The sequence below is a fragment of the Mustela putorius genome, unplaced genomic scaffold (assembly GCF_011764305.1).
Source record: "Mustela putorius furo isolate JIRA1106 unplaced genomic scaffold, ASM1176430v1.1 tig00003858_pilon_pilon_pilon, whole genome shotgun sequence".
NCBI lineage: Eukaryota > Metazoa > Chordata > Mammalia > Carnivora > Mustelidae > Mustela > Mustela putorius.
Genome location: NW_025422010.1, coordinates 14,223,945 through 14,247,194, shown reverse-complemented (window position 1 = coordinate 14,247,194; position 23,250 = coordinate 14,223,945). Strand labels below are relative to the sequence as shown.

Genomic DNA, 23,250 nt, shown 5'->3' with positions numbered 1-23,250 from the left:
GGCAGAGAGAGAAGGGGAAGCAGGCTCCCCGCAGAGAGCCCGATGCCAGGCTCCATCCCAGGACCCTGAGATCATGACCTGAGCCTAAGGCAGAGCTTAACCCACTGAGCCACCCAGGCGCCCCTCTTTTTCTTTTTTTTAACCAAAGAATATATTAAGAGATATAAGGTTTGTTCATATCATTGGTGATATTAGCAGATTATTTGTCTAAGGGGGTGCTTGCCAGATTACTCTTCTGTAAAGTTACTATTTTCCTCTTTGTAATTAATAAGAATCTTCTGGAGAGGGACTTTCAAACTTTGCAAATATCTAGCTCTTCATTATACTTTCACCATTAATTTTAGCATCCATGGATGATTCTTATCAGCAACCATTATTATTTATTTCTATATCTGTCCAACTTTGTGCATTTACATGTATATTATAAATAATCAGTTCAATTAACACCTCTGGTATCTCTGATGCCCTTTTTCAAGTAGGCATGCGGCACAGTTCTCTTCACAGTTGATCCCATTGAAGTTCCCTCTCTAGGCAAAGCGCCCTGCCATCCCCAGACTAAAGGAGGAACTTACACCATTCTGACACAACAGTTTAAACAGAACTTCATGGATCCCTTGGCAAAATCCTGTCTGAAGAGTTCAGGAAATGTGGAATGCCTTATAAATCTGTCTTTCAGGTTCCTCTTGAAATTAAAACACCTTGCCCCCGTAATAATTCTGATCGAATAGGTCATTGTTATCATTTGGTACAAAGCCTCTGGGGCAAAACAGTTCACGGTTGTAGAGTTCTCTGGTACCATTCTCCTCTGCACCTTTAATTTCTCTTCCCACAGTTCTTGTACCAAGGTAATAAAAGACAGCTTATTCACAGATTCAGTTTGAAAATTTTGTAAGGATATTCACGTAATCCATGTTTCTTTTTTTTTTTTTAGATTTTATTTATTTATTTCACAGATCACAAGTAGGCAGAGAGGCAGGCAGAGAGAGAGGAGAAAGCAGGCTCTCTGCAGAGCAGAGAGCCCGATGTGGGGCTCGATCCCAGAACCCTGGGATCTTGACCTGAGCTGAAGGCAGAGGCTTTAACCCACTGAGCCACGCAGGCGCCCCATGTAATCCATGTTTCTTAACCAGATGGCTCTATACATGTCTGGTTGACCCCTATAATGAAAGTGAGGGTATATGGAAGGTGGGAGGGGTGGGGAAGAACAGAGGAGTGGTGAATTCTTCCTCAGACAAAGGGCAAGGGAAAGGTGTGGGCCTGAAGTAATTTAAAACTCACACAAAAAACTTCATTGGCTCCTACAGCAGGGAGGCAACAATGATAGAGAATGTAAGTCCACTGAAGGAGGCATCATGTGCCTGTTACTCTACTCTGTACTTTTTTTAAAAAGGTAACTAACGTCCTGATCTAATATTTTACTTATTTTTCCTTGTGAAAAAATATACATGACATAAAATGTACATAAAAGTACATTCACAGTATTGTGCAACTACTACCACCACCACCCATCTCCAGAACTTTCTCATCTTTCTCAGTTGAAAGTCTGTACACATTCAACAGTTTGTCCCCTTCCTCCCAGCCTGTGGCAGTCACCACTCTACTTTCTGTCTCTAGGGAATTTGACTTCTCTAGGTCTCTCATAGAGGTGGCATCATGGTATTTGTCCTTTCTTTCTTTCTTTCTTCTTTCTTTCTTTCTTTTTTTTTTTTTAAAGATTTTATTTATTTATTTGACAGAGATCATAAGTAGGCAGAGAGGCAGGCAGAGAGAGTGAGAGGGAAGCAGGCTGCCTGCTGAGCAGAGAGCCCCATGGTAGGACTCGATCCCAGGACCCGAGATCATGACCTGAGCCAAAGGCAATGGCTTGACCTACTGAGCCACCCAGGTGCCCCGTATTTGTCCTTTCTTGATCAGCTTATTTCACCTAGTATAATGTCTTTAAGCTTCTTTCATGTTGTAGCATGTGTCAGAATTTCCTTCCTTTTTAACACTGAATAATACTCCATTTTATGTATATACCACATTTTGTTTATCCATTTGTGTGCAGATGGATACTTGGGTTTCTTCCACGTTTTGGCTATTTTGAATAATGCTTCTTTGCACATGGGTGTGCAGGTATCTTGTTGAGACCCTGTATTCCATTCTTTTTTTAAAGTTTTTATTTGAGACAGAGAGAACACAAGCAGGGGTGTGCAGACTGGCAGAGGGAAAAGCAGGCTCCCATTAGGGAGCCTGATGTGGTGCTCCATCCCAGGACCCTGGGATCATGACTTGAGCCAAAGGCAGATGCTTCACTGACTGAGCCACTCAGTACCCCCCTATCTTCCATTCTTTTGGGTGGAAATGCTGAAGAGAAATTACTGTATCATATGGTAATTCTATTTTTAATTTGTTGAGGGTCTACCCTACTGTTTTCCATACCGGCCATACCATTTTACATTCCCATCTGCAATGCACAAATGTTTGAATTTTTCCACATTCTTGCCAACACTTATTTTTTTACTTTTTGGTAGTAACCATCCTAATGTGTATGAGGTGGTATGTTTTCTTTACTGGCTCGTCATCATGCCATGTTAAGTTGGTTGATTTGCCAGTTGATTTTCTTTTCTTTTCTTTTTTAAAAGATTTTATTTATTTATTTGACGGACAGAGATCACAAGCGGGCAAAGAGGCAGGCAGAGAGAGGAGGAAGCAGGCTCCCTGTTGAGCAGAAGGTGTGATGCAAGACTGGATCCCAGGACCCTGAGACCATGACCCGAGCCGAAGGCAGAGGCTTTAAACCCACTGAGCCACCCAGGTGCCCCTGCCAATTGATTTTCAATTGTTTTGTATTCAATAGTGCCAGTCTTCCAGGACATTGCTCTAAACAATGTCAGACAACATTTAATAAGCCAGATTATGTCTTTTCTCTTAATTCTCCTGGGACACTTATTAACGCCAATTAATACTAATGCTTTAGTCCATGAAAAAGAAAAAGTAACCAGAACAATACAGATAAGTAGTTACTTGTAAGACTGTAGAAATACTAGAAGTTACAAAAAGGTGAGAGTACAATCATCACAATAAATCCTTTTTTTTCCCTAGAAAATAAATATCAAGAAAAAAGGTGGCTGCACTCTTGATCTGTATTAGTTCTTAGGATGATCAAAATAAGCAAATATAGTATGATTCTGGTCACTCATTTCATGAAGATAGACCAGCCAAAAATTCCCTGGCCCATTTTATCGTTCGCTCTTTTCAAGAAATTACTTTTGTTGAGGGTGTTTTACCTGGTCATTTTATAAGCTCTTTAACTCTAGAATGGGCCATACAAAAAAATTAATTAATTAAAAATTTAAAAAAAATCACACAGTATGAAAGCCTGAAAGCCATGTTACAAATGTCTTGTACCAGAGCAAAAGAAAGAACAATTTTGCTAATGTGATTCTTCCAATAGCCCCTTACTGCTTGGCGGCAGTAGGCCTTTCCTGTGTCCTTCTCATTCTCCGCCCACCCCCCTCCAAATGTTAAATGTCATCTTCAGAAGCTCAGCTTTCTTTCCAGACACATATGTGTGAATTGGATGACTCTCCCTGCAACAGTTGACATTTTGGCTGTTCTACTAACACAAAATCTCAACTATGAAAACACTAGACTTCACTCTCCAAGATCATATATTGCCAGGGGCGTTACATTTTCCAGACTGAAAGGAGTGCCTTATTTTCAATTGCAGTGGACTTGCCAGAGATAGAGTCTGTTCCACACACAAAACAGAGTGACCTCTCCTGGGCCTCTGTTTTTACCTATGCAAAACTGTACCACCAGCATTCCTGACAGAGGGCTCCTGGCTATGAATCTTGTAAAGTACCCACCTTCTTAAGAAAAATTACTTGGCAGTAGATTAATAGAAGTTTGCAGTTTAGTCACCCAGAAAGAAATAAAAGTTAAGTAAAATTAAAAAGGTTTGGGATTAAAAGCGGTGCCTTTGAACTCAGGCAGCCCTGTCCAGGCTGCGCTGTTTCTCTCAATTAAATTCCTTAAGCAAGTGCTTTCTTCCACCCAGAGCTTTCAAAGAATGTTCTGCTCTACAAAACACTTTATGTCTTTCAAGTGCAAAGTTCGCTCTGAGTGAAGAGTACAATCAAGTTGTTATTGCTGTTTTAAAACTCTGATAGGAACACAAAAGGAATCATTGGATTGCTTTCTGTATTTTTAAAAAGAATAGATCAGTTGCTGGTAGATGGTATAAACCTATAAACTGAACCCAGTGGCTTGCCTTTTCCAAATCCACAATCCCCAGGGTTGAAGCTTCTTTGGTACTTCATGCCCTGAAGGCACAATGGGTAATAATTACAACTTCTGAAAAGGACAGGACAATATTCTGGCCTAAGGAGCAGAAAACCATGAAACTTTATAAAGACTGGATCAACCAGTATGGGATACCATACCCTTTCTGTTTTGAACAGCAAGAGGAGAGTCATTTGGTAGCATTTACCTCTGCTGTTGCTTTGTGCTCCTGTTTTGTTTTGTTTTAATTTAAAATTTCATTTTGTGTAGGCTCTGTGCCCAATGTGGGGCTTGAACTCACGGCCCTGAGATTAAGAGTTGCATGCTCTACCAGTGAGCCAGCTATGTGCCCCATGTGCCTCTTCTGTGAAACAAGTTTGTATGTGTAATTAGAGGATTTTCTGCCCGCCTCACACATCCCTCCACGACTTTTCTGTAGAGGGCATTAGAAATCCAACACATAGATGGTTAATCACAGAGGCCCTTCTCTTTCCCCTTGTCTGATGGGGCTGCATTTAAACAAAGTTAAAGCATGAGCAAAAAAAAACAAAGTCCAGTCAGTATGTTTATAATGCCCATGCTTTGGCTTTGCAAGGCATTCAGCTGTGTGAGACCCAAGGCATAAACTTATCTTGAGGAGATGAACTTGGTCATTCTGTTACTGAATCCTCCAGCCCCTGGTTATCTTCTTCATCCCTCTTATTCACATAATAATGGTTGCTTTTCAGGGCTAACAGTGGTTTCAAAGGGAGAAACACTAGTTCTGTGCTGTGCTCTTTTTCTTTGTAGGAGGCTTTAGACATTCTTCAGTAAGCCTGCTGTCAAGGCTGACTAGATGTGGGATCTGAAAATGCTACTCTTCAAAAAGTGCAACCATCTGGGTATTTTATGAAATGGCACCCTTTAACTGATGCAAAAACCCAAGACATTTCATTATATAAAAGATAGATCAAAAGCAAGGTGTGGGGGTGAGAGGAGATTGAGATCCAGAATGAAAACTTTCTAAGAAAGATTCTCTTGTTCTTGTCAGATTAGCTTCGCAGTGAGAATAATGAATGGAGGAACCTAGGTGGGATGCAACCTTGGTCCCAAATGCAGGGGGAAGGGGCTCTCCTGCTCCCCATTCCTATATTGTCTGCACGGTCCTTGCAACAGATTGTAAAACGATCTTCAAACAAGCTTCCACTCATTATTCAAAAGCCATCAGGTTCATCCTTCTTTTACCTGAAGATCTCTTTAAGCAAAGGAAAAAGGAATAAATTTTCTACATAAAGACTCTGTTCTAGGTAATTGTAATGCAATTGCCAATTAAAGAAAGGGAAGGAGCAGACATTGATGACAGTGGGCTTGTTCTCCTTGGATCCCTTAGGAGAGGGCCCGACATGTGGCCAGCTTCCTTAGGCCCTCTGGGTAGGTGCTAGTATCCTTGATGGGGTATCACAATAGGAATCTTGGTTAGGAGTCTCAGCAAAACATCTTTGAACTGACAGTGACCCAGCAACCAGAGCATTAGGTCACTCCTTGACTGTTGACCCCAGGTAACAAAAGCCTGAGAGGTCTCACCTATAATTCATTTTTATTGTTTTATTTTGGGGTCAAGTGGAGGCCAGAGGCTTGTGAGTTGGAAGATCATTATTCTTTTGCAAACTAAGTTATCTGTAAAAAACGTGAAAGGGAAGAGAGAAAGAGGGAGGGAGAGAAGCTGAAGAGACAGAAGTAAGGATGGAAGGAAAGAGCGTGGGAGAGATGAAAGTAGAGAGAGGGAGGGGGACAGAGAGAAGAAAAAAGGAAAGGAGGAAGGAAAGGAGGAAAAAATGTATGAGGCATATCAGGAATTATGCCAAGTTTCAGGCTTTTACAGTTTGAAATGCATGAATGCCACACCTTTAAAACTCAGGTGTATTGTAAGGATTATTTGGCTAGGTCATGGTATTGTTAACTTGGCAAAGAAAAGAAGTTATTTGCCAAATGTAATATTGAGGGTGGGTCCTAGGCTATACAGTACTCCCAAGAAAGCTGTAAGGAGTGGGAATTGATCCAAAGCTTCCAAGGTTGGCAAAGGGGGGATGTTTTTGATTGCCAGTGGTCTTTCTAACTCTGTGGTCCCTGAACTGGCTGCCAGAAGTTGCCTCAATTTTGGTTGCTGCTGCTGCTGCTTCTTCTTTTTCTCTTTTAAAGATTTTATTTATTTATTTATTTATTTATTTCACAGAGAGAGTTAGTTCGCAGAGTGAGTTAGTAGGCAGAGAGGCAGGCAGAGAGAGGGGGAAGCAGGCTCCCAGCTGAGCAGAGAGCTGGATATGGGGCTAGATCCCAGGACCCTGAGATCATAACCTGAGCCGAAGGCAGAGGCTTAACACAGTGAGCCACCCAGGTGCCCCTCAATTTTGGCTTCTTGTTTTCACATCTTACTTAGTTGAAAAGGCACAATTCACTACAAGCCCAAATGTTTATGTATTTAGGTCATTTATGATCAGAAAAAAGATCTCTTATAGTAGTTGATGTTATGCTAAAAGAGAAAACAATGCTAGCTTTGCACATGTTTGTTATGCCAAGTTATAAAGCCCTGAGCTTTAATGTGTGAAGCAAGGAAAAATTTTAAAACTTAGAATTTTTTGGAAATAGAGATAATGTTGGTGAAAAAACAATAGTCTAGTTATCCTTATTCACAGAGGCATTTGTTTCCAGAAATGGGGAGCAATTTTGATAATAGCTTGAAGGGGGGCCTTCAGCACCTGTGACTCTGGTGTGTGCATTCACAAATGTGCGGAAATGGCAGGTGTCATTCACAACTACATTTTGACACCAGCGTTTTCCCCCTTAGCGTTAAAAGTGTCCCAACACTTTCGCATTTTAGGATCCTAATAGAGTATTTATCAACATTTAGCACACGGGGTAAGAAACCTGTGCACAGCTGGGGTATCTTTGTTCCTCTTGGAAAAAACCCACATCTTTAAAAAAATATATATTGACTCTTTTGATATACAAAGCAGAAAGCCTTCATCATGAGCAGACATGTACGATAAGGAAGGTTAAAAGAAGTCTTTTACGGACACCTAGCTGGCTCAGTGGTTTAGACCCTCTGCCTTTGGCTCAGGTTATGATCTCAGGGTCCTGGGATCCAGCCCAGTATTGGGCTCTCTGCTCAGCAGGGAGCCTGCTTCTCTGCCTACGTGTGATCTCTCTCTCTCATTCTCTGTCGAATAAATAAATAAATATATATTTTTCAAAAAGTCTTTTAAGAGGAAGAAAAATGACGTTAGATAGAAATATGGATCTACACAAAGAAATGAATAACACTGGAAATCATAAATTTGTGGATGAATAGGACTTTTTCCCCTTTCATTTAAATCATTTGACTAATTAATTAATTTTAAATTTTATTTTTAAATAATCTTTACACCAAACATGGAGCCCAAACTCAGGACCCTGAGGTCAAGAGTTGCATCCTCTTCTGACTGAGCCAGTCAGGTGTCTCTGTGTAAATCATTTTTTTTTTTTTTAAGATTTTATTTATATATTTGACAGACAGAGAGGGAACACAAGCAGGGGGAATGGGAGAGGGAGAAGCAAGCCTCCCACAGAGCAGGGAGCCCAACACCCAGCTTGATCCCAGGACCCTGGGATCATAACCTGAGCCAAAGGCAGATGGTTAACAACTGAGCCACCCAGGTGCCCCTATTTAAATCATTTTAAAGATAATTGACTTTTAAAGCAAAAATACTAACACTATTATGGATCTGTAATATGCATAGAAATAAAATGTTTGATAACAGTAGCCAATTTTTGGTAGTAGAGGGATGGAAACAGTAAGTTTTTTACATATGAAATGATCTAATTTCAATGTAGGTATAATATAATTAAAGATATACATTATAATCCCTGTTGCAACCATTAAAAATACAATGAAGAGGTACAGCTAATAAGACAATAAAGGGACTAAAATAGAATCATAAAAAGATAATCCAAAGGAAGCTAGAAAAAATAAAAAATAGGACAAAGAGGAGATACAAATAACAAACAAATACAAACTGGCAGCCTAAACCCAAACACATCAACAATTACATTAAATGTAAGTGGTCTAAGTATCCCAATTAAAAGGAGGAGGTTGTATGATTGGGTTAAAAAGCAAGACCAACTAAATGCTACCCATAAAAAGATATTTTAAATATAAAAACATAAATAATTTAAAAGTGAAAGAACGAAAACGACTACCTCGTGCTTACACTAATGAAAAGAAAGTTCAGGGGCACCTGGCTAGCTGAGTTGGTGGAATATGTGATGCTTGATCTTGGAGTCATGAGGCCAAGCCCCACGTTGGGCATAGAGCTTACTTAAAAAAAAAAAGAAAGAAAAAAAAGAAAGCTTAATTGGCTCTCTTAATATCATACAAGGTAGATTTCATAACAAAAAATCTTAGGGAGAAATAGGGATTTCATAATCATAAAGGGGCCAATTCATGAAGAGGACATAACAATCTTAGATGTTTTTGCACCTAATAAGAAAGCTTCAAAATGCATGAAGCAGAAGTTGATAGAACAATAAGGAAAAATAGATAAATTCATAATTATAGTCAAAGGCTTCAACATTGCTTTCTCAATAACTGATAGAATATGTAGACAGACGATCAGAAATTTATAGAGTAATTAAAAAACTAACCAGACTTAATTGGCCTTTATAGAACACTCCATTCAAAAATAGCAGAATATACATTTTTTTTCATGTGCATACAGACTATTTAGCAAGATAGTATATTGGCCCATAGAACAAATCTCAATGAATTTTAAAGGATTCAAGACATAAAGTATGGTGTCTGGCCATAATGGAATTAAATAGAAATCAATAACTAAATGATGTTTACCAAGTCCCCAAATATTTGTGAGCTAGATATAGACTATGGGTTAAAGAAAAAAAACAAGATTAGGAAGTATTTTGAACTGAATGAAAATAAAAACACAATAATCAGAATTTGTGGGATGCGGTTTTAACAGTACTTAAAGGGACATTTATAGCATTAGACACCAAGTACAGAAAAATAAAGGTCTCAATTCAATCTTCAGCTGCTACTTTAAGAAATTAAAAAATAAAGCAAATGCAATCTGTGGTAAGTAGAATAAAAGAAATGAAAAGATAAAAGCAAAAAAAAAATCAATGAAATAGAAGACAGGAAAACAGAAATATCAGTGAAATCAAAGCTTTTTCTTTTAAAAAAATTGATAAATTTAGTAATCCTCTAGCCAGGCTGATGAGGAAAAGAAAGAAAAGACATACATTGCCAATATCAGAAATGAGACAGGTGACATCACTACAGATTCTATAGCTATTAAAATTGTTAGAAAGGAACATTCTGAACAACTTTATGCCAATAAATTGGATAACTTAGATGAAATAGACAAATTCTTGAGAGATGAACTACTAGGGATCAAGTAAGAAATCAATGACTTAAATAGCCTTATACCTATTAAAGGAATTAAATTTTTAGGAAAAAAAACTTTCCCACAAAGTAAACTCCAGATCCACACAGTTTCACTGGCTAACTCAATTAAATATCTAATGAAAAATTAGAATAATTCACACAAACACTTTTAGGAGATTGAGGAGGAAAAATGCCTCCTAGATCTTTCTATTAGGCCTTATTCTAACACCAAAGACAACAAAGACAATACAAGAAAACTACAGAACAATATTTCTCATGAATACAGATACAAATATTAGCAAATCAAATCCAAAAACATATAAGGAGGATTATGCATGATGATCAAATTGAGCTTATCCCAGGAATGCAAAGTTGGGTTAACATTAAAAAAATCAGTCAATTTCAGACAACTGAATAAATACCACATGTAAAAGAAAGAAGCTGAATCCCTACCTCGCACCACACAGAAAAGTTAGCTTAAAATAGGTCAAAAGCCTTAATTTAGGAGTTAAAACTATGTAATTCTTAAAACATAGGGGCAAATCTGCATTATTTTGGCTTTGGCAGTGATTTCTTAAATATGACATTGAAAGCTTAAGTGATGAGAAAAATTGGAATTCATTAAAATTAAAAATTTTGTGCATCAAAACCCACTATCAATGAGGTAAAAAGACAACTCAAAGAAGGGGAGAAAATATATGTAAATCACATATCTGATAATGGTCTGGTATCCAAAATATATAAAGAACACATACAGCACTCATCAAGAAAAACAACCTAATATTAAAAATGGGCAAACTTTGGGGCACCTGTGTGGCTCAGTTGGTTAAGCATCTGACTCTTGATTTCAGCTAAAGTAATGATCTCAGGGTCATGAGATGGAGCCCTGCATCAGGCTCTGTACTCAGCATGGAGTCTGCTTGTCCCTATTCCTCTGCTCCTCCCCCTGGCTCACATGTTGTTGTTCTCTCTCTCAAATAAACAAAGTCTCTCAAAAAAATTAATTGAAAATGGGCAAAAGACTTGATAGGTATATCTCCAAAGAGATAAATGGCCAATAAGCTTATGAAAAGAATCAATATCAGTAATCATTAGGGAAATGCAAAATCTAAGCCATAATGAGATACCACTTCATATCCGCTAAGATGGTCATAATTTTTAAAAATGGAAAATAACAAGTGTTGGCCAAAATGCGGAGAAATTGGAATGCTCATACACTGTTGGTGGGAATGTAAAATGGTATAATTGCTGTGGAATATAATTTGGTGCTTCCTCAGAAAGGAATCCTAAGCATAGAATTACCATGTGACCCAGCAATTCTACTTCTAGGTAAATACCAAAAAGAATTAAAAACAGATGTTTAAACAAAAACTTGTACACAAATATTTGTAGTAGCTATATTCTTAATAGCCAAAAGAGAAAACATGGCCATGAACAGATGAATGAACAATGTAATATAACTATATAATGCCTATTCAGCCATAAAAAATAATGACATACTGATACATGCTACAACATGGATGAATATCAAACCAAACACAAAAGGCTACATATTATATGATTCCACTTATAAGAAATATCCAGTAGGCAAATCCATAAAGACAGAAAACAGATTAGCAGTTTCAAAAGGCTGGGAGGAAGGGTAAATAGACAGTGACTGCTTAATGGTTATCAGATTTTTGTTTGAAGTGATGAAAATATTTTAGAGCTAGATAGTGGTAATGGTTGTACAACATTGCAAATGACTTAATGCCACTGAATTGTACATGTAAAATAGTTAAAATGGTAAGATTTGTTTTATATGTATTTTACCATAATTTAAAAAATCAATCAAGGGGCACCTGGGTGGCTCGGTTTGTTAAATGTTTGCCTTTGGCTCAGGTCGTGATCCCAGGGTCCTGTGATCAAGCCCCGAATTGGGCTTCCAGCTCAGTGGGGAGCCTTCTTCTCCCTCTCCCTCTCCCCCTGCTTATGCTCTCTCACTCTATCTCTTTCTCAAATAAATAAATAAAATATTTAAAAAATTAGTGCAATTTATTATATTCATAGTTTAAAATGAAAAATCTTGTCATATCTCTTTAGTTACAAAAAAAAAAAAAAAGAAATTGACAAAAATCCAACATCCGTTCCTGATCATAATTCTCAACAAACTAGTTGTAGAGAGGAACTTCCTCTATTCAGTAAAGCGCTTCTACAAAAAACATAAAGCTCACATAATATTTAATGATGAAAGATTGAATATGTTTACAAAAGATCAGAAATAAGGCAAGGGTGACGATACTCATGACTTTTATTCAAAATTGTATTGGAGTTTTTAGCCAGTGTAATAAAACAAGAAAAAGGATGCATCCAGGTGAAAAGAAATAAATCTGCCCTTTTTTGTAGATAACTTGGTAGTCTAGAATATCACATGAACTTTACAAAAAAGACACCGAAACTAGTAGGCTGGTTTAAGAACATTATAGGATAGAAGATCAACACACACAAATCGATGGTATTTCTATGATCTAACAATAGATAGTTGGTAAATAAAGTAAAAAATACCATTTATAGGATCAGGGACAAAAAGAAGTATCTATGGGCAAATCTGACAAAATATGTGCAAGACATGTACACTGTAAATTACATAATATTGCTAAATAACAGAAGAGAGAGGGGTTGCTTTTGGTTAAGTATCCAATTCTTGGTTTTGGCTCAGGTTATGATCTCAGGGTTGTGAGACTGAGCTCAGTGGGGAGTCTGCTTCTCTCTCTCTCCCTCTGCCCCTCCCCCTGCTCACATGCTCTCTCTTTCTTTCAAATAAATAAATAAATCTTTTAAAATAAACAAGGGGCACCTGAGTGGCTCAGTGGGTTAAAGCCTCTGCCTTTAGCTCTGGTCATGATCGCAGGAGCTCGATCCCAGGACCCAGAGCCACGCATCAGGCTCTCTACTCAGCAGGGAGCCTGCTTCCCCCCACCTCTCTCTGCCTACCTCTCTGCCTGCTTGTGAACTCTGTCTGTCAAATAAATAAAATCTTTTAAAATAAACGAATGAAGAAAGATTGTTAAGATGTGAAATCTTCTGTGATGTATAGATTCAATGCAGTGTCAATCAAAATCTGGTAGGTGTTTAATGGATATTAACAACAAACTCTAAAACTCATTATGGAAAGGCAGAGGACCTAGAATTGCAAGGGAAAAAAATAAACTGACAAAAAGGAATTGAAGGACATACAGTATCTAACTTCAAGACTTACTCTAAAGCTACAATAGTTAGAATAGTGTAGTTTTAGCATGAAGATAGGCAATTAGTTCAATGGAACAGCATGGAGAATGCAAAAACCAGTCCATACACATATATCAATAAATATTTTAAAAGGATATTCTATCTTTAAAAAATTCTAGAAAATGCACACAAGTGTCAACAAGTGGGGAAAGGGGTAGGGGAGAAGAGGTGGGAGGGCAGGAGGGGCTGACTGTGTAAGGGTAAGTGGAAACCTTTGGAGGTGGTGGATGTGTTCTTTATTTCCATGGTGGTAATAGTTCCATTATTTATATACATACATACATACATACATACATACATATATATTTCTGACAAATACATACAAATCTATCAAATTATATAATTTATATGTATAGTTTATTATATGTCAATTTCAATAAAGCTGTTAAAACAATGAGGGGATATGAAGAGGACAAGTATCTATGCACTCAAATGCCTCTCTCTGAGAATAAAGTGGTGCAGATTTTTTCAGGAGCTATTTGCAAATGGGTATCAAGAACATTTTAAAAATGTTTGAATTCTTAAGCCCAGAAATAGAATAATCTGAAATAGCAAAAATATATAGTGCACAAAGATATTTATCACAATATTATATATCATTATTTTGATCAGTTGCTTTTGATTTTTAGCGAAGTTATACATGCACAGAATTTTAAAATATCAAGTGGTTCTGCAAGTCTGGCATGAAAAATAGTAATTCCTGGTCCACTGGTGTAGTAATTTTCTGTTCTGCTGGCAGCCACTTTTAAATACTACTTCTAAATAACAAACGTTACTATTTGTTAATAATTTAGTTTTTGTCTTTAGGAAAGATGAACCTTTAGATTTCTCTCACCTCATCTTCATTCACTCCTTCTCGTCATTCTCTCTCTGTCTCCGTCTCTGTCCCTGTCTCAGTGTCTCTCTGTGTGTCCATCTGTCTGTCTCTGTCTCTGTACGTGTGTGCGTGTGCACATGTGCACTTCTGGTCTGGTCCAGTATTTTTTTCCATTCTCCTGATATAGTTACATTGTAAATTTGAATCAATATTCAGAACTTGCTTTTTATGACTACATTATTATGAGCAGGAAATAGTGTATCTAGCTGACTGTGTGTTACCAATTGTGCACTTCTCCCTCAACAAATTCAGATGTGGAAGTCCTAACCTCTGGTAACTCAGAATGTGATTGTTTTTGGAGACTGGACTTTAAAGAAGTGATTAAAAGCACGTGAGTGGGCCCTAATCCAATGAGATGGATACCCCTATAAGAAGAGGAAATTGGGACACAGGGAGAGAAAAGCTTCTGAAGACACAGGGAGAAGACAGTTATCTATAAGCTAAAAGCCGAAGAAGAAACCAACCCTACCAACACCTTGATTTGGACTTATAGCTTCCAGAACTGTGAGGAAATAAATTTCTGTTGTTTAAGCCACCCAGTCAGTGATGTTTCGCTATAGAAGCTCTAGCAAACTAGTATGCCATATTATATTCTACATTCTACACATTTTTTCCTTTTTATTTTTTTCCTTTTTAAAAATTTGCTTTATTTTTTATGTACTTAACACTAACTCAATTCTCAAAATTCTCCCAGATGTGTAGTTTTCTCTGCATGCACTGAAACAAATACATAGTTATGCTGCAAGTCTTCTTGAATTAGTCTTTCACAGAGCTTCTGACCTGCTCCATCACAGCTGGTCACTCCCTAGACCTGCTGTACAACTGTTGTCTGGAGATTTCTCTTCTCTATCATCTTGAGGTCTCCTTTCCACCCTTTCTTGAGTTAGATTACTTGTTTCATGGATTACTTCTTTGCTTTTCCCCTTTTGTACTTTTTCTAGAAATTTCTTCAATTTATCTTCCAGCTCTTCTGTTTTGCTATTAAGTTTTTAATTTCTTTTTTTTTTTTTTTTTAAGATTTTATTTATTTATTTGACAGAGGGAAATCACAAGTAGATGGAGAGGCAGGCAGAGAGAGAGAGGGAAGCAGGCTCTCCGCTGAGCAGAGAGCCCGATGCGGGACTCGATCCCAGGACTCTGAGATCATGACCTGAGCCGAAGGCAGTGGCTTAACCCACTGAGCCACCCAGGCGCCCCAAGTTTTTAATTTCTAAGAGCACTTTTTTCTGCCCCCCCAAGGGGATAAGATGCTCCGTAAGAAACCGTATCAATTTTCTTTTTCTTTTTTAAAAAGATTTATTTATTTGAGAGAGAGAGAGAAAGAGAACATGAGCAGGGGAGGAGCAGAGGGAGAGGGACAAGCAAACTGCACGCTGAGCTCAGAGCCCCATGTGGGGTTCAATGTACAACCCTGAGATTATGACCTGAGCCAAAATTGAGAGTCCAACATTTAAAGACTGGGGATGCCAGACACCCCAGAGACACTATCAATTTTCACTTCTTCTTTTTTTTTTTTTTAAAGATTTTATTTATTTGACAGACAGAGATCACAAGTAGGCACAGAGGCAGGCAGAAAGAGAGAAGGGGAAGCAGGCTCCCTACTGAAGCAGAGAGCCTGATGCTTGACTTGATCCCAGGACTCTGGGATTGTGACCTGAGCTGAAAGCAGAGGCTTTAACCCACTGAGCCACCCAGGTGCCCCTCAATTTTCACTTCTGTCATGGAATTTTCCTTGCCCACGTGTCCCTTCTTTTCTCTTAAAAATAATTTTTCCCCAGGAAAACAGATACACTTTCCGAAATGTGATAGTTTGCTTCTTTATATTACTGGTCTAAAACAAAGCTGAAAAATGTTACAATGACACTTGCAAATCCCACTGACTCCCTATTTCAAGTCTATTCTTTTGGTCAAAATCCTATACCATGGGCAGAAAAAAAAAAATCAGTTAAATGTTTGATCCTAGATCTCTAGACTTTTTACAAGTTAAAAAGTCTTACAAATTTTAGAACTCAATCATTTGAAGAAATCAAATCGAGAAGCTTCATGACGTGCTACTGCTCACAAAACCAACACAGAATCCCAGTCTTTGAATGCATTTGCAATATGAATGAATGTCCCTTTTAGTCACAGCTAATGTTACAAATATACTGCTTTTCCCCTTATATTAGTCTTCTAAGGCTGTCCTAATAAAGTATCATGGACTGAGTAGCTTAAACAGCAGATATTTATTTTCTCAGAGTTTTGGAGGCTGGTAGTCCATGATCTTCCTGAGAACTCTCAAAAAAAGAAATAAATAAAATAAAAATAATTTTTAATTTTCTGAACATTCCTTAAAACTTTTGGTTCTTTTCTTACAACTCTGATCTGAGTTTGCTGATTTTAGCTGTCTGCGCATGCTTGAAAGGCACAGTAAAAGCCTCCTCAGAAGTCTCTACAGTAGGGAGGAGCTTACCCCCTGTGATCCTCACTGTTAGTTATCTTACTGGGCTCTCACCTTGCAAAATCTCTGATGTCAGTGTGTCTTTGGGTCTTTGGGCTCACACTGGTCAGTTCCCCCACAATAGATTGTTTCATACTTCTGCTTAGAGGGAATAAATCTGGCTGCCAGGATTCTGGAAGCAGTGTGAGCATAAGGAGGCTTAGGGCGGGGTGCCTTAGCATTCTGTTTGTTAATTTTCACTTATCTTCCTATTTTCAGGCTCATAAGGGTGCCTTCAACTGTGCTGCTGTCCGCCATCTCTGAGATCCTTTGCTTTAGCAACTGAACAAAAGAAACTTCCAGTCTTCTGCCAGAGTGCGGAAGGGCTGTCACTGGGCTCTGCAGGTATAAAGAGTTCTTAGCTCCTTCATCCCTACTTCTCAGAGCTCCCAGTGCTGATAGGCCCCATGCCTTTTGTGGGTTCTGAAGTTTAAATTGAATTGCATCTTCAGTTTTTGCATCACCGGCTTTATTAGGATTCTGCTTTTTCTGGTCAGTTGAGTCAGCATCACTTGTCTGCCTTCCAGTTTCCAGAATGTCACTGTTCTTTTTCTCTCTCCTGTTCTCATCATCCTTGGCAATTAATGCCCAAAGAAGCAAAAAATCCTTTTACTGCCATTTAGTTTCAGAAGGCCTCAAAGATGGTTTATGTATTTTTTTCACTGTTTTTTTTTTTTAATTTATTTATTTGACAGAGATCACAAGTAGGTAGAGAGGCAGGCGGAGAGAGAGGAGGAAGCAGGCTCCCCGCTGAGCAGAGAGCCCAATGCGGGCTTGAGCCCAGTACCCTGGGATCATGACCTGAGCCGAAGGCAGAGGCTTTAACCCACTGAGCCACCCGGGCACCCCTTTTTCACTGTTTTTAACCAGAAGTCAATCTAGAAATAATGGAGATATTTAACAGTGGGAGACAGGGGAAGCAAATTATGGTTTATACTTATTCCTGAATATTGTATAACCATCAAAAGAATTATCTGTTGTGAATTTTTTATGATGAGAAAACTTTTGTTATAACAGTTGATTTTATTTTTATTTTTGTTTAAAGTTTTGCTTTTTTTTTTCTTTTCTTTAGTAATCTCTATACCCAGTGTGGGACTCAAACTCATGATCACACCAAGAGTCATATCCTTTTCTGACTGAGCCAGCCAGGTATCCCAAATTATTACTAAATTTTATTTTATTTTCTTGAAGATTTTATTTATTTATTTGAGATGGAGAGAGAGAGAAAACACAAGCAGGGGTGGAGTGGCAGAGGAGAGGGAGAGGGAGAAGACTCTCTGCTGAGTAGGGAGCCTGACTGGGATGCTGAGATCATGGCCTGAGCTGAATGCAGCTGCCCAACCGATTAAGCCACCCAGGCAATCCACTAAATTTTGTAACATTGAACAATTTTAGTAACTTAACATGTTTATGGAAAAAGTATGGGTAAAAAGTAAACCCCTTTATTAATTCATGGTTAGTGAGTGAAATGGGGAATTTTACTTCTGTAATTTATAAATTTTCATAATGTATAAATAGTATCTTACTTTTAAATCATTAATTAGATTTAATAATACATAATTATGGAAGTGATAGATGATACTTAAGACACACATACACACAGTTTTTTCATTGTTCAGAAATCCCATCAGAGAGGTATAAATTGCCCACATACTGCTTTATGTTTTCCTCCATGTAAATTTATATACCACTCTTATAATGAAAATAAATATATTCTTCTTCTTTTTGTATCCACTGTTAGAGTTTTAGAGTCATTAGTGGGATCATGTAAGAAAGTCTTAAAAAAAAAGCCTTGTATGAACCATGGTTAATACTCGATTATTACTTGGAAGGACAGGGGAGATCTGTGGGAGCCCCTTTGCTTTCTCACTGTAGTAAATAGGAAGGATTGGTTTACTGGATTTGCTAATTATTAGCTCAAAAGACAAGAAGACCTCATGCAAATTCCTAGGGGAGCAGTCAGAAGAATGAGATGGGGACAGGATGCTAGGAGGCATTGGGATACAGAGCAGAGGCAGAGCAGGAGGTGTTGCCAAGGTTTGCCGTCTTTGCTTGAGATCATTCAGTCCCTCATAACAATAAATACTGTATGCTGTGTGGATCCTATCCAACAGGTCAGCTAGCTGATCCTTGAAACAGGAGTTGGGGAAAGACAGCTAATGTTTGATGGAGATGAGGAATTTCTTCCCTGGCTTAAGAGAAGCAGTCTTGTTGCATGCATTTGTTATCTCTCATTTGGCACTGCCGTGGCATTTAAACCAAAGACCTTTAGACAGCATTCTTAAGGCATGGTCCCCACCATGAGGTAGCTCTGGAGAAGGGATGTGGCACATCTACTATGGATGGCATTTTGAGGTCATAATGGCCATCTGCAAGTACACCAGGGAGATTTTTAGAATACTCCATTTAGATTCCTCTTTTTGGAGCAGATTGGTTACTTAGTACATTTTACTAATGAGTTATTAACTTATTCCTTCTGTTTTAATTTGTAGCACTGCAGAACACCTAGATTTAAAGTCTACCCCTTCATAGACAAATCAGCCAGGTGGACTTGGGTGAATTAGTTTTGGTTCCTAAATTGTGATGGATTCAAAAGATGATAATGAGGAGTGCCTAGGTGGTTCAGTGGGTTAAGCCTCTGAAGGTCAGGTCATGATCTCAGGGTCCTAGGATTGAGCTCCCCACTGGGCTCTCTGCTCAGCAGGGAGCTTGTCCCCCCCCCCCCCCCTCCCACCTACTTGTGATCTCTCTTTCTCTGTCAAATAAAGTCTTTTTTTAAAAAAAGGTGATAATGAGTTTCTTGGCCTCTTAAAAGTCTTAGTTAATCTTCCTCTCTTTGTATGATCTCTTTCTTTCTCTGGCTCTATTTCTATTCTTTCACTTTTTGTTAGGTTACAGTTGTTTATCAGTCTATCTCAGAAATAAAGAGATGGATTATACTAGCCATTCAACACTGTAACAATTTATCACTAGATAATTAAAAAAAAATTCCCTTAGCTGTCCTTAGATAATCTCATCTGCCCAATTTTGCTTTTTAAGATCCTATCTCAATTAATTACTACTAGCAGAATTGTAAAAAAGAATCCTAATCAGAGACAGAAGTTGTAAGTAATCCCTGTTTGACAGTGGATTTCTTTTGGAGAGGTTGAAAACAATCATTAACATCAATTTGTTTATTTTACATCGGTTAACTATAAAGTGACCTTTGAGGAAGGGTATGTTTTGAAAAATTAAACAGGAAAATTGAGATTGCCAGTCCTTTTGGGAGATGACTCTGAAATAAACCATTCAAAGTACTGAGAAACTGACCATCCTACAAAGTTCAGTAATTCAGTAAATGTTCAACTTTTTCAAAACATGGTAAAAGTGGCTCATTCCAAGTTTTGGGGTTGTTATTAGGTGTGTCCAAAGAATGCAGTATTTAGCATTATCATAGATAGATACATATTAGGGTATTTATTTGATAAAACAGAATAGTTGACTGCAGGGGAAATGTTTGAAATATCTCAATTTTAAAATTGAGATAATTTTCTCTTATTGCTTCAGAAAAAGTGGTATAATTACTTTCTTGAGACTTTAATCTTTAGGGAGATTCCATTTGGGTACATAATAGAGTAGGAAACATTTATATGGTGTTTCCTATATGTCAGGTATTTTTCTAAAAGTTTTACATACATACATTAAACCATATACCCTAAGACAACACTCTGAGGTTAACACTATTATCTACTATTCCTCTTCTTTTTAATTAATAAACTTTTTAGAAAAGATTTTATTTATTTATTTTATGGACAGCGATCACAAGTAGGCAGAGAGGCAGGCAGGGGTGGGAGAAGCAGACTGCTGAGCAGAGAGCCCGATGTGGGGCTCGATCCCCAAACCCAGGGATCATGACCCCGAGTCGAAGGCAGAGGCTTTAACCCACTGAGCCACCCAGGTACCCCTAAACTTTTTTTTTTTTTACGATTTTATTTATTTATTGGACAGACAGAGATCACAAGTAGGCAGAGAAGCAAGCAGAGAGAGAGGAGGAAGCAGGCTCCCCACAGAACAGAGAGCCAGATGTGGGGCTCCATCCCAGGATCCTGGGATCATGACCTGAGCTGAAGGCAGAGGCTTTAACCCACTGAGCCACGCAGGCACCCCTAAACTTTGTTTTTTAAAGCAGTTTTAGATTCACAGCAAAATAGAACACAAAGTACAGTGATTTCTTATATCCCCTCTGCCCCTTCCCCCAGCCCCGGACCTCCCCTTTATCAACATCCTCCACCAGAGTGGTATATTTGATACAACCTGAACCTATATTGACACATCAGTACCATCCAAAATTCATAGTTTACATTAGGGTTCACTCTTGGTGGGGTATGTTCTTCAGGTTTGGATGGATGAGTAATGACATGCATCCACCATCGTAGTAGTATACAGAGTGGTTTCACTGGCCTAAAACTCCTCTGTGCTCAGCTATGCATTCCTCTCCCTCTTTTAATCACTATTTTTACTATCTCAGTTTTGCCCTTGCCAGAAGGTAGTTGGAATCACACAGTACGTAGTCTTTTCAGATTGGCTTCTTTTGCTTAGTAATATGCATTTAGGTTTCCTGCACATCTTTTTATGGCTAAAGAGCTTATTTCTTTTTTAATGCTGAATAAGATTCCATCCTCTGGCTCTTTACTCTTTCACTTACAGAAGGATGTCTTGGTTGCTTCCAAGTTTTGCAATTATGAATAAAGCTGCTATCAATATTTACGTGCAAGTTTTTGTGTGAACATACATTTTCAACTCTTTTGGTAGTTACCAAGGACTGCAATTGCTGGATTTTATGGCAATGTTTAGTTTTGTAAGAAATTGCTGAACTGTTTTCCAAAGTGGCTGAACCATTTTGCATTCCCGCCAAAAATGAACAAGACTTAATGGTGCCTTACCACCATTTAGTATTGTCAGTGTTTTGGATTTTGGCCGTTCTAATATGTGATTAGTGGTATTTCATTATTTTAATTTTCAGTTCCCTAATGATATATGATGTGGGAAATTTTTTTATATGCTTACTTGCCATTTGTGTATCTTAGGGGAGGTACCTGTTAAAATCTTTTGCCCATTTAAAAAATCAGGTTGTTTGCCTTCTTATTATTGAGTTTCAAGAGTTATTTGTATATTTTGGATAGCAGCCCTTTATTAGTTGTGTCTTTTGCAGATATTTTCTCCCAGTGTGTGGCTTGCCTTCTCATTCTCATGACTCTGTCTTTCAAGAGCAGAAGCTTTCAATTTTAATGAGGTCCAGAGTTTATCAATTACTTTTTTTTCATGGATTATGTCTATATTTTGTATGTTATAACTATTATATACTCTATTCTTACAGTCAAATAAACTAGAAAAAAGAAACTGTTATTAAGAAAATCACCAGGAAGAGAAAAGACATTTAACAATACTATACTGTAAAAAATCTGTGTGTAAGTGGACCTGCACAGTTCAAACCCATGTTGTTCAAAGGTCAACTGTGCTTCCTTTTTTACTCTTTTTAATAGTTGCCCTAGAGATTGCAGCATAAATTTTACAACTCACCCAAGTGTGCTTTCAAATAACACTCTACCACTTCGGGAGTGGTGCAAGTACTATGTAATTAAATAATCCTAATTCTTCCCTCCCATTCTTTGTATCATTGCTGAGATATATATAGATAGATAGATAGATAGATAGATATATCTATATCTATCTATCTATCTATCTATCTATATATATATATCTATCTCCTTTGACTTCAGACAGTACCTATGAATGTTAGCAGAATGGAGCAGACAGGGTATGAGACTTGAAATGTGAAGCCTGGAGCTGGCTCCTAGTTTCAATACCAGGGTGCTCTATAATTCAGGGCAAGACACTTCTCTGTGAGCCTGAGGGATAAGATGGTGTTTAAGGACCAGCTTAGGCTGCAGTCCTCTCGGGCTTCCAATTATCTTGAAGTCTGTACTAGCAAAAGTGCTCTCTGAGTTCTTAATAGGTTTCTGATGCTTTGAAAACAGGCTGCATTCACAGACATGCAAAGTGCTCCATTGTTGTTTTTGGAAAAAACTATGGACCAGGTTCCTAGAGCATTTTGAGAAGGTTCAGATAGAGGTTTGGACTCTGGAGGTTTGGTAAGGCTCATCAGCTATGGTCTCATTGATTTCTGGTTATTAGCTAGTTACGGAATGGCAAGCCTCTTAATTGTACACTAATGAGAACTTAGTTACAATTAACTCATTTCTCATGAGCTAATGATGATTAGCTTTTTATTTTTTTAAGATTTTAGTTATTTATTTGACAGAGAGATCACAAGTATGCAGAGAGGCAGGCAGAGAGAGAGGGAAGCAGGCTCCCCACTGAGCAGAGAGCTCCATGCGGGACTTGATCCCAGGATGCTGAGATCATGACCTGAGCTGAAGGCAGAAGCTTGACCCACTGAGCCACCCAGGCACCCTTGATGATTAGCTTTTAAAGAAAGGCTATATTAGTTCAAGTAGTTCCCATAGGCTTTCAGGCTAAAAAAAGATGAACTATAAGACACCTTTAGAATCTCCAGATGTCTCTATCATTTGAACTTGATAGAACACATTCTCTGGATCAAGTCACTCATATGACTTAGGCCTCTTCTAAGGGGGGGATCACAAACATGTAAGAGCGTGGGTGTGGACACTGGGATTCCAAGTCCGGCTTCTCTGTCTTAGTAACTCTTTGGTTTTAGACAAGCTCTGTGTTTGAGTTGAGAGTTCTCACTGGTTTGTTGGGAAGCTTATGAGATAAAAGACACCAATGGAAAAAAAAGAAAAACTCTTTATTCTGCCTTCACTCATTCTTTCTCAGATGCTCTTCTTCTTCGTCTTTTTCTTCTTTTAGATACTCTTTCTTTATGTGGATTTGTTTCTAGCCTTTATCATCTTCCTTTTGTCTGAGGATCTTTTTTTTTTTTTT

General features: G+C 38.1%; 1 protein-coding gene across 9 annotated transcripts in view; it reads right to left on the bottom strand.

Moving 5' to 3' along the window:
• Positions 1-23,250, bottom strand: part of DLGAP1 (DLG associated protein 1) — an 871,327-nt gene that overhangs the window by 29,255 nt on the left and 818,822 nt on the right. The gene's annotated exons all lie outside the window — the stretch shown is intronic.